This window comes from Trachemys scripta, chromosome 6 (genome assembly GCF_013100865.1).
Source record: "Trachemys scripta elegans isolate TJP31775 chromosome 6, CAS_Tse_1.0, whole genome shotgun sequence".
Lineage (NCBI taxonomy): Eukaryota > Metazoa > Chordata > Testudines > Emydidae > Trachemys > Trachemys scripta.
The window spans coordinates 105,005,351-105,019,318 of NC_048303.1; the positions used below are offsets into that span (position 1 = coordinate 105,005,351).

At 40.2% G+C, this 13,968-nt stretch overlaps 1 long non-coding RNA gene across 1 annotated transcript in view; it reads left to right on the forward strand.

Moving 5' to 3' along the window:
* Window positions 1–13,968, forward strand: part of LOC117879301 — a 456,423-nt gene that overhangs the window by 331,090 nt on the left and 111,365 nt on the right. The gene's annotated exons all lie outside the window — the stretch shown is intronic.

The window sequence follows — 13,968 nt, forward strand, 5'->3', positions numbered from 1 at the left end:
AATGTATTTCTATATGCTGCAGCCTGGGTTACAGTTTGTTGTGGAAGATGGTTCTCTTCTGCTGAGTAATGACAGCTCGGGGGGGGGGGGGGAGGGGGGAATTAAGCAGCTATGCCTACACCTGGTGCAATTGCCATTGGAGTCTTTTTCAGCAATCTGTTGGTCAGCAGACTCCTTTTCTTGGGACAAGGGGTATAGAAATAGCAGCCCTTCAATGTGTAAAGCTTTGCATTTGTTCTGTCAGTTGCTGGGGAGAACGTGCTGCTCCAGTTGTTTCAAGTTCAGGAAGCGTTTGGTGTCCAGATAACAGACAAATGGAAATTAAATTGAGTGACTGAGGTTTTTAAAGGGAACCACATTCCAGTGATGCCATGAACAGAACAAGGACCTCATTTGGAAACTCTTCTACCTGGGGATCTCACCTATAATGCTGTCTGGTACTACTGACCACTTTTTACCCACTCGGCTTTCAATTTATGCTGTGATAGGCACATTGAATATAGAAGAGGTAGGTGCTATTTGTGATTATGTGCGTAACTTGAAAACTAATAGGGCAGGTAGAACTGATGGTAATAATAAATAATGTGGCTTGTTTTGCTATAGATCAAGTGCATGTAGCCAAGTCGAGAGAAAATATATGTCTGCTGGGATTGAGGAGAGAGCATGGTCTAAAGGACTGAGTATGGGGTGAAAAGCAAAGTATCCCTTGAGTTCTAATTCCAGTTCTGTAATGACTTGTTGAATGAGCCAGGCAAGCTGATTAACATTTCTATAGCTACAGGGGAGACAATAACACCTCCCATAGGTTTAATAAAGGTTTAATACTTAATGTCTGTCAAGCAGGAGCTAAGTTTAAAGTGGCATTATTGAGAAAACTATAGACTGACTTCAGTGGGACATGTGATGCTCAGTGCCTCTAAGAATCAGGCCACTTACTAACAGTACTTGCCTAAACATGAATTTAGGTGTCTAACCCTTCCCACCCAGGCTTGAAAATATGAACAATAGCTAATAGGCTTGATATTGTGACTTTTGGATTTAGCTAGTTTAAACTAGTTGTGGCTGTAAATAAGGCATACATTGCGTGTACCGGGATAGACACTATGAACTGATTGCTTATAGAAGAGGGTTACAAATAGTGGTACTGAAGGCAGTGGTGTGGTGGTGGTGTTTCCCCCTGACCCCCCCCCCCCCAGAGGAAAAGGTACTTAACAGGATGCTATGCCAAAAGACTTACAGTTCACCAGATGGATAACATTGCTGGGAATGAGGACTCTGTTTTAAATGCTAGTACAAAAGACATTGAGCTACAAACTACTGACATTAATAAAACAAACAAATAAATAAAGGATTTCTTGGCCTGTAAAGGAAGGAAGAGCCCATTTAAAAATGTGTGTCTAGGGAAACTTTTCCCAGTATTGCTCCTTAGGCTATTGACCACTCCACTTAACCTCTTAGATCTCAGGTTTTAATACACCAGAAGGGAAAGCTTTGATTCTTTGGAAGAGGCTGAAAGGCTGGTTGGGAAAAACCAGGTCATTTGGCTGGTTCCCCATGCCTTAGGTTTTAAAGAAGGTAAGGCTTCAGATTTTAATCCTCATGACTTTATAGATGACTGCAGTAGACCCCGAGATGAAGCCGCTGAGCTATAAAAATGGGTTCTGGTTGTGTGTTCACCTCCTTCTCCAGATGGGTTTCCCCTTACGTGTCTGTTCTTCACGCTGGGTGTCATCGTTTGTTAGGTTGGATGTTGGTATGATGCTGTTTATTCTTGGACTAAATATATTCATATTTTAGTGAGGTAGTTAATTTTCAGGTTATGCCATAACCTTGCTTCTCACAGATAGTAACTCAGTGGCTCTCAAACTTTTGGTACTGGTGACCCCTTTCACATAGCAAGCCTCTGAGTGCGACCCCCCTTATGAATTAAAAACACTTTTTTATATATTTAACACCATTATAAATGCTGGAGGCAAAGCGGGATTTGGGGTGGAGGTTGACAGCTCGCGACCCCACATGTAATAACCTCGCAACCCCCTGAGGAGTCCCAAACCCCAGTTTGAGAACCCCTGTATAATTGAAAAAGGAAAGCAAATCTGAGAAAGTTGGGACATATATTATTTTTTGAAGAGAAAGCTGGTGGGATATATCTACAATCATTCCTTCCCTTTCCCCATTTCAAGCACTGGTGCTACTGCAAATAAATAAATTTACTAGGAAACCCAGTTTTCTATACTGAAGGATAAAATGACCTAAATAGAGAAGACAGTCACAACTTCAGATCAGTAGAGAAATAATGGAATAATTTTAAATAACTGTCATATTTGTTGTGGGTTGCAGAATGTACCAAAATAGGCCTCTACCCACAAGCAGATCCATCAACACTTATACGTATCTTTTGAAAGGCAAGAACAGCTTACTTGTCATTTTTACTGCCCTTGTACTCTAAAGACATATGCAAAAACTTCACACTTATGAGAGTGGATCAACAAAGTGGCACAATTTGGTCTTAAGTAGTATTTTACTGTGCTATGAAACACTGCATGTCACTTTGTGAACACTTTGCTAAATCCACAGCATGTTGCAAACATTCTTGCCATGTCTTCCTCTAATATTACAAGACTAATACACATTTCATGAATTATTGCAGTTACTTATTTTGCTGTTCTATTTCTGGTGAAATATGCCTTTTTCACATTGCAAAGATTCATAAAACTTTAATGGCAATGGAGGTTTTTTCCTACTTCCTCTGAAAACCCGTAAGACTGTATTTTTAAATGGTTCTGCCTTGTAGCATATTTTATCATCCTGAAGGGTTGTTTTTTGTCTCAAGCTAAAAAAGCGCATTATTCAAAAATGACAGAAACTTAGGGGCAGATCCTGCAGAAAACTTCAATGGGAGCTGTGTTTGAATGAGGACTGCAAGTTCTTTAGGATCTCCTGAAATGGGATCTGCATGGACAGATCTTTGCACTTACAGAGTTCCACTGAAATCAGGACATGTTACAGCATCAAAGTCATAGTCACTAACTTTATTTTTTTTGTGTTTCAATAGCCAGTTGATGGGATCACATTTCTCTACGTGTTTTATTTTCCTGAGTCTCTGTGCACCTACGTCCTTAGAACAGCTAGACAATCTAAAAATAGTCCTTCACTGTAGAATTCCATGCACGCAGTGACTCCAAGAGCCGAAGTGAAGCATAGTTAGAAGGCTAAAAAAAAATATTTTGACACGTACTGCTTGGAGCAATTTTATAGTTGAATGTTTGTTTATACCAAAGATTTGGGGATGTAAAATTAAAAACGAACTACTAAATAAATAACTACCAAATAATACAGAAGGGATATGACTTAATAAAAATGAGGAAATGTATTTTATATACTAATATACATCTTCTTTGATGCATATTTGAGGCATTTTCCACAAATGTACATTCACCTTAGTTGTTGTGCTTAATCCCACTCTTGAGAGCATGTTGCTGATTTGCAGGTGCGTCGGTGGCACCATAGTCTCTCCAATTCTCTGTCTCTATCTCCCTGGGGATAAAATGCTTTAATCTAATTGAAATCTTTGGGTTTCATATAGGGGTATCTGGGTGAAATGTAATGGCCTGTGATATACAGGAGGTCAGAACTTTCTGGTGTTAACCCTATGAAATAGAGCAGAGGTGTCATAATGATGATGAGACTATCCTCTGATTGTATTGCTATGCACAGAGATCTTACCTCATTCACATGTTTCCACTTCAGGATGTTTTTGATGGTGAATCTACCCCACCAAACTCTTTTCACCTATCATGTCTGACACCTGGACAGTGTGTTGGTGTAACTAATGGGAGATGCTTTGGATCTGACATTTAGATGCCTCAGTGATGAGAACAATACAGATACCCAAGGGAGAGATTTGTGCCACACCACAGTCAGTCGATAGAAAGGTCGTGTTGGGGAACCATTTCCAAAAGTTTTCATGTCTTTAGCAGACCTCTGGACCTCTCATCACTGGAATGAACTCCATTCTTGATCCTAGAGCCTGCAATAGTATTAAAACCTGTGCACTCATATAGGGCAGTGGTTCCCAAACTTTAACAACCTGTGAACCACTTTCACGAAAATGTCAAGTCTCGTGAACCCCCTCCTAAAAATGAATATTTCCAGGGATTTTTTCCTTTACCTGAGTATAAATTATAAAAGCAGTGATTTTGGAAATACACAATTTGTTTTTATGACATGCTTATTACATACTATTTATTACACTGCTCTACAGCCAAAATGCTTCTGAAATAAATGTAGTCAAACTTTACTAATTCTGAGTCACTGAGAATGAAAATGATGCTTAAAATTGTTAATTGGCTCTAGTTTTCAAGATATGCTATTGGGTCAGTATATACGACCCTTGACTTGGGAATGGCGGAGGATAAGTGAGTTATAAAGGGAAGGGATCTCAATTTAAACCAGAAATGACTAAAATACATCTTTGACTGGATCTATGAATAAATCTATGACTGGGTTTGGACAGTACTTGCTTTTTAGGCAAAACAATGAATGATGCAATCTGAAGCTGGTATTGCGTCATACATGATATGAATTGCATCATGTTATTCCTAGAAGTCATGGATGATGCAATCATAACGAAGCTTACATCACTCTGCTGAACAAATTGCCCTATATCAGCTCTCGAAATCATACAGTGTTGTGCTCTCTTATTTGTCAATGTTTGATTTTGCAAAGGGACACATTTCTGTTTAGCCAAAGTGAGCAGAGATGCCTCGTACTTGTGTGAACAGTACAGATAACTTCTGCTATGTTTGTGGTGAAGTGACTTTTGCATCACAAAAGTGCAGTATAACCATTAAGGTTAAGAAAGCCTATCACCTTTATTTTGGCTGCAAAACTGGAGATCAGGACAAGAGGTGGGCCCCACACATATGCTGCAACACTTGTGCAACAAATCTTTGCCAGTGGTTGAACAGGAAAAGGAAATCTATGCCTTTTGCAGTGCCAATGATTTGGAGAGAGCCAACAGATCATACCAGCAATTGTTACTTCTGCATGGTGCCTCCAGTTGGGAAAGGTGTGTCAAAGAAGAAAAAGTGGACTGTGCATTATCCAAACATTGCATCAGCTATACGCCCAGTACCCCACGGAGAAGGACTGCCGGTTCCTGATGCACCAGAATCATTCTCTCTTGAGTCAGACGAGGAAGAGGAAGAGGATGAAACTTCTGGTCCTGAACCCTCAATGTCACAGGACCCACATTTTCTCCCATCCTCCTCCTCTGAACCACACCTCGTAACACAAGGTGAACTGAATGACCTTGTCAGGGATTTGGAACTCCCCAAGAGTAAGGCAGAGCTGTTGGGCTCCAGACTACAGCAGTGGAATCTCCTAGCAGCTGATGTTAGGGTTTCCATGTTCCATGACCGTCATAAGGATCTTGTCCCATTCTTCTTCATGGAAGGTGATCTTGTAGCCTGCAACAACATCAATGGTGTGATGGCAGCCCTCAACATCGTTCACGATCCAGATGAGTGGAGACTGTTCATTGATTCATCGAAGACGAGTCTTAAAGCTGTTTTACTGCATAATGGCAATGTTTTGCCATCAATTCCAGTTGGTCATGCAGTCCATATGAAGGAAACCTATGACAACATGAAACAACTTTTGAGGTGCATAAACTATGACCAACATCAGTGGCAGCTTTGTGACGATTTGAAAGTTGTTGCTCTCTTGCTTGGTCTGAAGACTTGATACACAAAGTACTGCTGTTTTCTCTGCGAATGGGATAGTCGTGCAAGAGATTCCCACTACATCAAGAAAGATTGGCCACTCCGACAGTCATTGGAGCCTGGGAGGAAAAGTGTTCAGCATCCACCACTTGTTGAATCAAGAAAGATTTTGTTACCACCCTTAAACATCAAGCTGGGTCCGATGAAGAACTTTGTCAAGGCCATTGACAAAACACAAGCAGCTTTCAAGTACCTGCGTGGAAAATTTCCAAGGTTAAGTGAAGCTAAGATAAAGGAAGGTGTCTTTGTTGGTTCTCAGATTCATGAACTTCTTCAAGTTTGACCATGCACTGCGTGGCAAGGAAAAGAAGGCATGGAAAGCCTTCCAGTTAGTGGCGGTAAATTTTCTCAGAAACAACAAGGCAGACAACTACAGGTTGTTGGTGGAAAACCTCCTCAAGGCATACAAAAGCCTTGGTTGCAACATGTCACTAAAGATACATTTTTTGCACTTGTCTCTAGATTTTTTTCCACCGAACTGCGGAGCTGTGAGCGACGAGCACGGCGAGCGATTTCACCAGGACATTGCAACAATGGAGAAACGCTATCAGGGCAAATGGAGCCCATCAATGCTTGCAGACTATTGCTGGACAGTGACAAGAGATGCTCCATTTAATGAATACAAGAGACAAGCCAAGAAGCGCCGAGTAGACACTGAATAGGACCAAACTATGTACATAATAGTTTTTTGCCTTTTGATTCATAATAAATTTTATTTATATAACCATTTTGCTGATTTTTAAAGTGTTACATAAACAGGACAGGTGAAATATTATCATGTAAAGCAACCATAAACGCATGAAAAGACCTGGGTTAACAATTTATGATTAAAACTCTACTATCTACACAATATACATAGACATAAAATGTAAAAACTTAAATATCTTAGAAACAGTAGCCAATCAGTTGTTTTAATTGTCATATTTGAATTCAGCACATCAAAATACATAATAAATAGCACATTTTATCTCTGAAGCAGATGACTTCTCAAAAATTGTAGACCAGTGTTATTAATTATTATTTATCATTACACTATTTTTATTACATTATGAAAACAGCAACACTCTTCCAAGATCTCACTTTCGTAGTTTGTATTACTTTGAATAAGCCTGTGATAAGACAAGGCTCCTATGTTTCACATCTGATGAAACAGCAGGAAGATATTTAAGAAGTCAACTCAAAGAGTTCCTCCTACACAAGCATTCAGGTCTTGAGCAGTCCAGACAAACAACGCACGTTACAACAAAGCTTAAACTTGTTCTTCATAATAATTTTAAAAACAACACTAGCTGCCTATTTCATTTTAAAAACAGCAAAAAATATCCACCTCCCTTTCCTTTTCTTATAAGGTGTCTTGAAGTTTAAATCTCCTCAGTGTGATAGATATGCTTGCTTTGATCTGCTTAGCTCTTGGAAGTTCAGGGGCTCCGGGCTGCTGGCCCTGGGCTGCCTGAGATCCCTAGGGACAGTTCTGTCTGCGATTAGGGAATTTTTTCCCGAGAACCCTGTAACATTTCGTGAACCCCCAGGGGTTCTCGAACCCCAGTTTGGGAACCACTGATGTAGGGGAACGTTAATAAAATTTGAAGGTGGGGAGCTAAGGTAAGGGAAATATGCACAGTATTAGTAACCTTACAATAAATTTCTTAGAGTGAGCAGGAGAGCTATTGATATCTAATGCTGAGCTGGTGCAGTCTACTCCCATTCAGTTTTGACTTCATATGTCACACTTCAAAATATATCCTTGAAAAATGCATCTTTCCGTGTTCAAAATCAAGGATGATACCTGAGATACTAGTGTTATCACTGTGCGGTAGCTGGCTTTGTGATTACTTTTATAGAATTTAGAACTGCTCAGGCAGTGGTATGCTCTCTGGGGGAAATGCTACATTCAAAGTAGTGAAAGCTTTTGGCTGCAGTTTTGATGTAATCATTTCTTAGCATAACTATATCTGGTTTGTGTGAATTGCAGTCATCGACTATATTTCTGCTCTCTGTGGACTGATTTAAGGTATTCTAGAATCATAGAATATCAGGGTTGGAAGGGACCTCAGGAGGTCATCTAGTCCAACCCCCTGTTCAAAGCAGAACCAATCCCCAACTAAATCATCCCAGCCAGGGCTTTGTCAAGCCTGACCTTAAAAACCTCTAAGGAAGGAGATTCCACCACCTCCCCAGGTACCCATTCCATCTGGTAGATGATAATGTAGCTCCAGAACATCTCTCATGGTGTCTACAACATAAGACAAGAGCCTTATGCAGTGTTTTTACTGAATCTTTAGCATTGTACAGTGATATCTTTAAATAAGGCAGTTTCCCGTTTTCACTCCACTTTCTCTAGGATATTAGAGGAAGCTATTGATTTTGATCACCATATTGAGGCATATGTAACAACAATGCACCAAGATTGAATTACGAACTAATCACTAGTGGTGTAATAAATAATTGACAATGTAAGGTCAGTAGTTATTGTGACAATTATTATTTGGGAGTTGCGGGAGGGCTGAAAAAGTATTTGTGTACATGTTTTATAGTAAAAAAGGACGATTCCTTACATATGAAGTGTAGGAAAAATAAATATAGTACAGCGGACATAGAAAAGAAAATATTACTATGATTTGACATTGAGAGAGATTATAGAGTCTCTGACATAGGAGAAGCAATACAGTGTCCCTTGACGTAGGGCAAGAAAGATTGCAGTGTCACTGACATAGTAGAAGAAAGATTAAAATGTTCCTAATGTAGCAGAAGAAAGATTGAGGTGCACCTCTTAGAAAAAGGATTGCAGTGTGAAAAAATGATTGTCACATCGTTTCTAATACTCAGAGGGCAACAGTGCTCAACTATAATTATGAAGTTATAATCATAATTATCCTTCCCCTCCAAAAGAAATAACCATGTTTTAAAATGATTAAGAATTGCTTGGCTGTAGGTTACTTCTAGTTCTCATGCTGGGGGTCACAAACTGTTATTAGAGGGTTCAACCACCTTTCCACATTGCTAAATGAGGGAGCTCCTGGCTACAGGAATGGAGACCTGCTGTGGAAAATGTTGAGAGCCACAGTTTTATAAACTGGGGGGGGGAGCACATCAGTAAAACAGCACTCAGTTACAACTTTATTATGGTTTGTTGAAAATGGACACATAAGACCTGTTTCACTATTGCACTACTCCAGTTTTATGTCAGTGACAACGGCATACAACCTATGGAATGCAGTGCTGAATTGGGTCCATAGAATGCATGTAGCTAAAACTTAAAACAGGACTAATGACGTAGATAAAGGACATATTGCATATTCATTAACAAAGCACAAACTTCATGGGCCAGATACTCAGCAGGTGTCAGCTGGAGTAGCTCCACTGACATCAGCAAAGCTACACCAATTTACACCTGCTGAGGATCTGGCCCCAAATTTCATATAACTTCAGCAGAAAAATGACAGCATGTTTCTCCCATAAACCAAACATAATATAATAAATTATGTTAATATTATATGCTGCATAAACTTTAAATAAAAATCCTAGATGTCTGCATTATATTGCTGACAAATATGCACCTGCCGCTTTGCACCTGTTCTGGGGGGCTGCAAAGGGAACAATTGCCATGGTTGGAGGGAGTTCTGTGTTTGGATGTGCTGCATAGATTTACAGAAGCTGGACTGGCTAGTGTTGACATACTGAGCCATTGCAGGAACAAATGGCATTAGAAACTCTTTGCTGTAACATATAACCTTGAAACCAGTGCAGTTTTGTAGTGTAGAACACCCCTACTACACTGTATCTGAGTGCCTTGGAGAAGGGGTAGTTCCTGTGCGGCTCTCTTGCATAGTACAATTTCCCTGTGTTCATGCTCAAGTCCCCTTCCCTGCCCACTCTTAAGTTCTTCTTAAAGACCCTGGTTAAAATCATGGTTCTATTAAGGGTCAATGTGAGTTTTGCCATTGACTTCAATGAGGCTATAATTTCACCACCATTTCTGCCAGGCTGCTTACAGTGAATTGAGTTGACTTCCTCTAACCTGTGTACCTGTCTGTCTGTTAATGTGACTGCTACCATAAAAAATCATGAAATAGGGGTTAACTCTTACTATTTATTTTAAAACCCTACATAAATCTATTATTCTAGAGTAGTGATGTTTAATTTCAAATCTCTTTCCCCTCCTTATTCTTTTTGTAACCGAACAAGGGATCTGTTCAAACCTTAAATAGTTTGTAGACTTTGTGCGACATATAAAAGCAAAGCTTCATGGAGAAGGAATTCCTAAAATGGGGGGGTGGGAAAGGGGCTTTCTCAATAGACTATGTGTAAGCCATGTCTGCTTGGTGTGGTGCTCTGTCCTCCTCTAGTGGCACCCAGACCACCTGAAGATTGATGACTCTGCTACAACCTTGGCAAAGAGCCATGTGGCTTTTAGCTCACGCAGTAGAGGCTCATACACTAAGCTTCAGAGGTCTCAGGTTTCATCCTGGGCCACTGACAATCGGTGGCTGTCAGTGTTACATATGCTTGCTGATCCTCATGCTGCTGTTGCTTCCCATGCCTCTGAAAGCTTGTTGCCTTCCTAAACTTTGCTGTGGGTCTAGTATCCATCAGCAGACTGGTGTCAAGATAATTTTTTTATTACGAATAGGAACTATCTCCAGCAATGAGGTAACAAACTTCTCTCTACTTTGTGTATCTGCAGCTTGTGACTTCCCTATCCTGGACTTCCTTGTTTCTGCCCCAGCACGAAGCATGTCCTAGGAAACCAAAGACTGTACCTAGCGTGTTAGGAAAGTGTGGTATCTCTACACTCCTTGGATTGCTAACTCTACAGCACAGTTGGTGCCACAGGATGAGAGGCACAAATTATGAACTGATGTAGAAGTTCACTAAACATTAGTGAATATTGCTGTAAGGCTTTGGAGGCTGGCTGATAGATTTGCAGAGGCACAAGTATGTGTGGTCCTGCTGTAATATACCTGATCCAAAAAGAGCAGTTTAGTTATATCAAGATGTGGTATCTAGAAAAACAGCCAGATTAGTGTCAGATTGGAAATAAAGAGACAGACAGCAGTTCAGACAAAAATCAGTTTGAGAATAAATGTGTCTGTACAGTATCTGGCCATCACATTGTCGCTGCAATCTGGTTTGGATGATTTCTGCGTGCCAGTCATGAGCCATGCATAGCATCATAGGTCAGAATGTGGTGGGAATGACTGTCCATTGGTTACAAATGAGGATATGGTCTTTCCAGAATGGCATGTGGGTGTCTAACTGGGGAAATGGTTAATTGGTGTGCTGGCTTGTGAAGGCCTTGAAGGGGATAACGTGGGCTTGACTGGTCAGTTAACACCTGTGGCAGGGCTTACAAGAAAAAGCCAGGCTTAAGTGATAATGAAGCCCAGCTCGGTAGGAGCTGGATGACGATTATAGAACTAGGAAGTTTGTAGCAGAAGGAGGCAGCACAGAGAGAATCTGCAGCCATCCCCTGGGTGATAGAAGAGGTAGTAAGTGGTCCAGGGGAGCAGTAAGGAGTCTGAGGGAATAGATCTTGGCCTCCAGATACAGGGTACCTGGGCTGGAACCCAGAGTAGAGGCTGGGCCTGGGTTCCCCTTCCAGCCACCAAGGAAAGTGGCGTGTAACCCCCTGAGCTAAGGGGTGTAAGGACCAGAGAGACAGAGACAGACAGAATACCTACTCTAAGGTCACTGGACTATAGCTTGGTCGGACTCTGTTACCTCAGAAGGCATGGACTAGTGTGTGACCTGGCCATTGGGCCAAGTTGAGGGAAGAGAGTGACCGCAGTGACAGAACAAATGTCAGCAGGGAGCACCATAGTGAAAGACGGCTGATATACCACATGTGGCCGCGAGGAGGTGTTCCTATGCTGAGTGAACCCCTTTATGAGTGGTAAGAGTAACTTTGCCAAGCTACATCCAAAAAAATAGTTGAAAGCTTATGTTGGGCCGTATCTTTGATCAGTGTGCAGAGAACAAATCTGTCATACCACAGAGAGAAACTATGTAAGAATTAATATACTTATTCTTTGTTTCTTCTCTGTCACATTGTATTGCATGCTATAATCACAACATGGTATGTTCTTCTGGCTGGTTGGAGGGGAGATCTTAACCCCTCCTTCAGATGTGTGCCTTGGTTAGAGTTAAGTGTATTACATTAAATGCATGGTTTATACTACATGAGCCGGACCATATGCATTGTATACTTAAACTAACAAGAGGACTTCAGTATGTAGCATATTTATAATACTATATAAAAGGTGGCTTATATTTTGCATACTTTACCACTATTATAAGTTACATAAAATACATATTTGTAGCTTAGTGCTGCTTACAGTAAGTTAAATATAGAGTTATTCATTCTTGTTCAGTTACAGTATTCATATTGCCTGTGTTAGGGCCTCATCCATCACAGAAATGAGAACCTGTAAATTCTCATTTACTTCAAAGGAACTTGAGGGTGCTCGGATCTCAAAGACTGGATCATTAGTGCTCGTAGTCTGCATATCTTATGAGTACCTTAATCAATTAATACATATAAAAAGAAATGAGTGGTCATTCCTCTAAAAATCATGGCCCTGTGTGTAGCTGGAGGGAGTGACATAATAGAATGCGCTCCTTGAACTTAATGGGAATTTCTCAGAGAATTCAGTCAGCATTTGACTCTTTCCAATCTACCAACAAGCTTTCTGCTTTTTATTGTGGCTGAAGGATGTGCCACTGTAAGCCAGGGGTCTGATAGGCTGGCAGGGGAAGGTAAAATAAAGCCCCAACTATAGTTCTGTATGAGTCTCTTTCCACATGGCTGGCTTTATTATCACAAAGAAGACTTAAAAAAAAAAAAGTGTATGTGTGTGGGCGGAGGGGGGCCGCAAAGCAACTTGGAACATGTGGTCTCAACCACTACAAGCTTTCCTAGCTTTAGCAAATTGGAAAAGAGGTACATCCTTCACCCTAGATAGCCTCCACCGCAGCAGCTTCCCCTTTGTTTTTATAATCCCATTTCAGATCATCCACATGATAGGTAGGAAACCTGCGGTTTTCTTGTAACCCCATACATGCTGGGGTATTCAAGCACTGCCTTTATAACTTGTCACAGCCCCACTATATGCCATGATCTGAACTCTGGGGAAGTCCAAGTTAACCCAGCCAAAAAAAATGGATTAAATACAGATAACCAACTATTTTTTTCCTTCCATTTCAACCAGTGCAACAAACTCTGTCAACTATTCCATTTTGTAACTCATTTTTTAAAGGGAGAAATATTTTTTTGTTGTAAGCATTAACGTGTACACTTTCAGATCAGTGTGTTGGGATTTAGTTTCACAAATCCAATTAATGCCAATGGAAGTTGTGGGGATAAGTGACTGAGTGTATTGCTTTCAAAATTCAGAAGTTAAGCCTTCCACATGGGTGTGACTAGAGCATATATATATGAATCCAGAGTGGGTAGAGGAAGATTTCCAGCATGACACATCAAAGTTAATGGGAGTCATGTAGCTAAATCTCCCTACACATTAAAATTTCTCCTTGATGTCCTCAATTGGAAATAGAATATACAATATTTGTGTCTGTAGCAGCCACACAGGGATAAGAGATGGGGGAGGTTTGGGGTTATTTTTGCCTTCTGAATCAGGATTAGACTGTCAGCATCACTCAAAGTATTGAATCCAGCAAACCTTGTTTTTTCTAACATATATATATAACACATCTTGAGAAAGAAAGATACCTACAATTTTTCTATGTACAATAGATAGAGATGCAATATTACAAAGCCTTTAGAACCTTTAATTTTAGTTTCTTTATTGAAATATGTTTCCTCTGTGTGTAGAATAAAATAAAGCTGCTAAGTCGGTGACACTTCCCAACCTTAAGGAGAATGAGTTTGCATTGATACATTCTTAAAATGATATTGCTGTCACTCAGTGATTAAACACTTCTCTGACTCAGATGCATCTAGCAATGTATGAGTAGTAAAACATCCATGGAAACAAACTGTCCATGGATATTTAAAGTTGAATTACACATTTTCATGAATATTTGATCTGCTTATTACCTGCAAAATATTCCAGATTGGATGCCTGTAATTTAAGTTTATTAAAGTGCTCGAGGCAAGGTTTTGCATGACAGATATAGCGGTCGTTCTGGAAAAATACAGAGATTGTTCAGTGTATCAAATTTA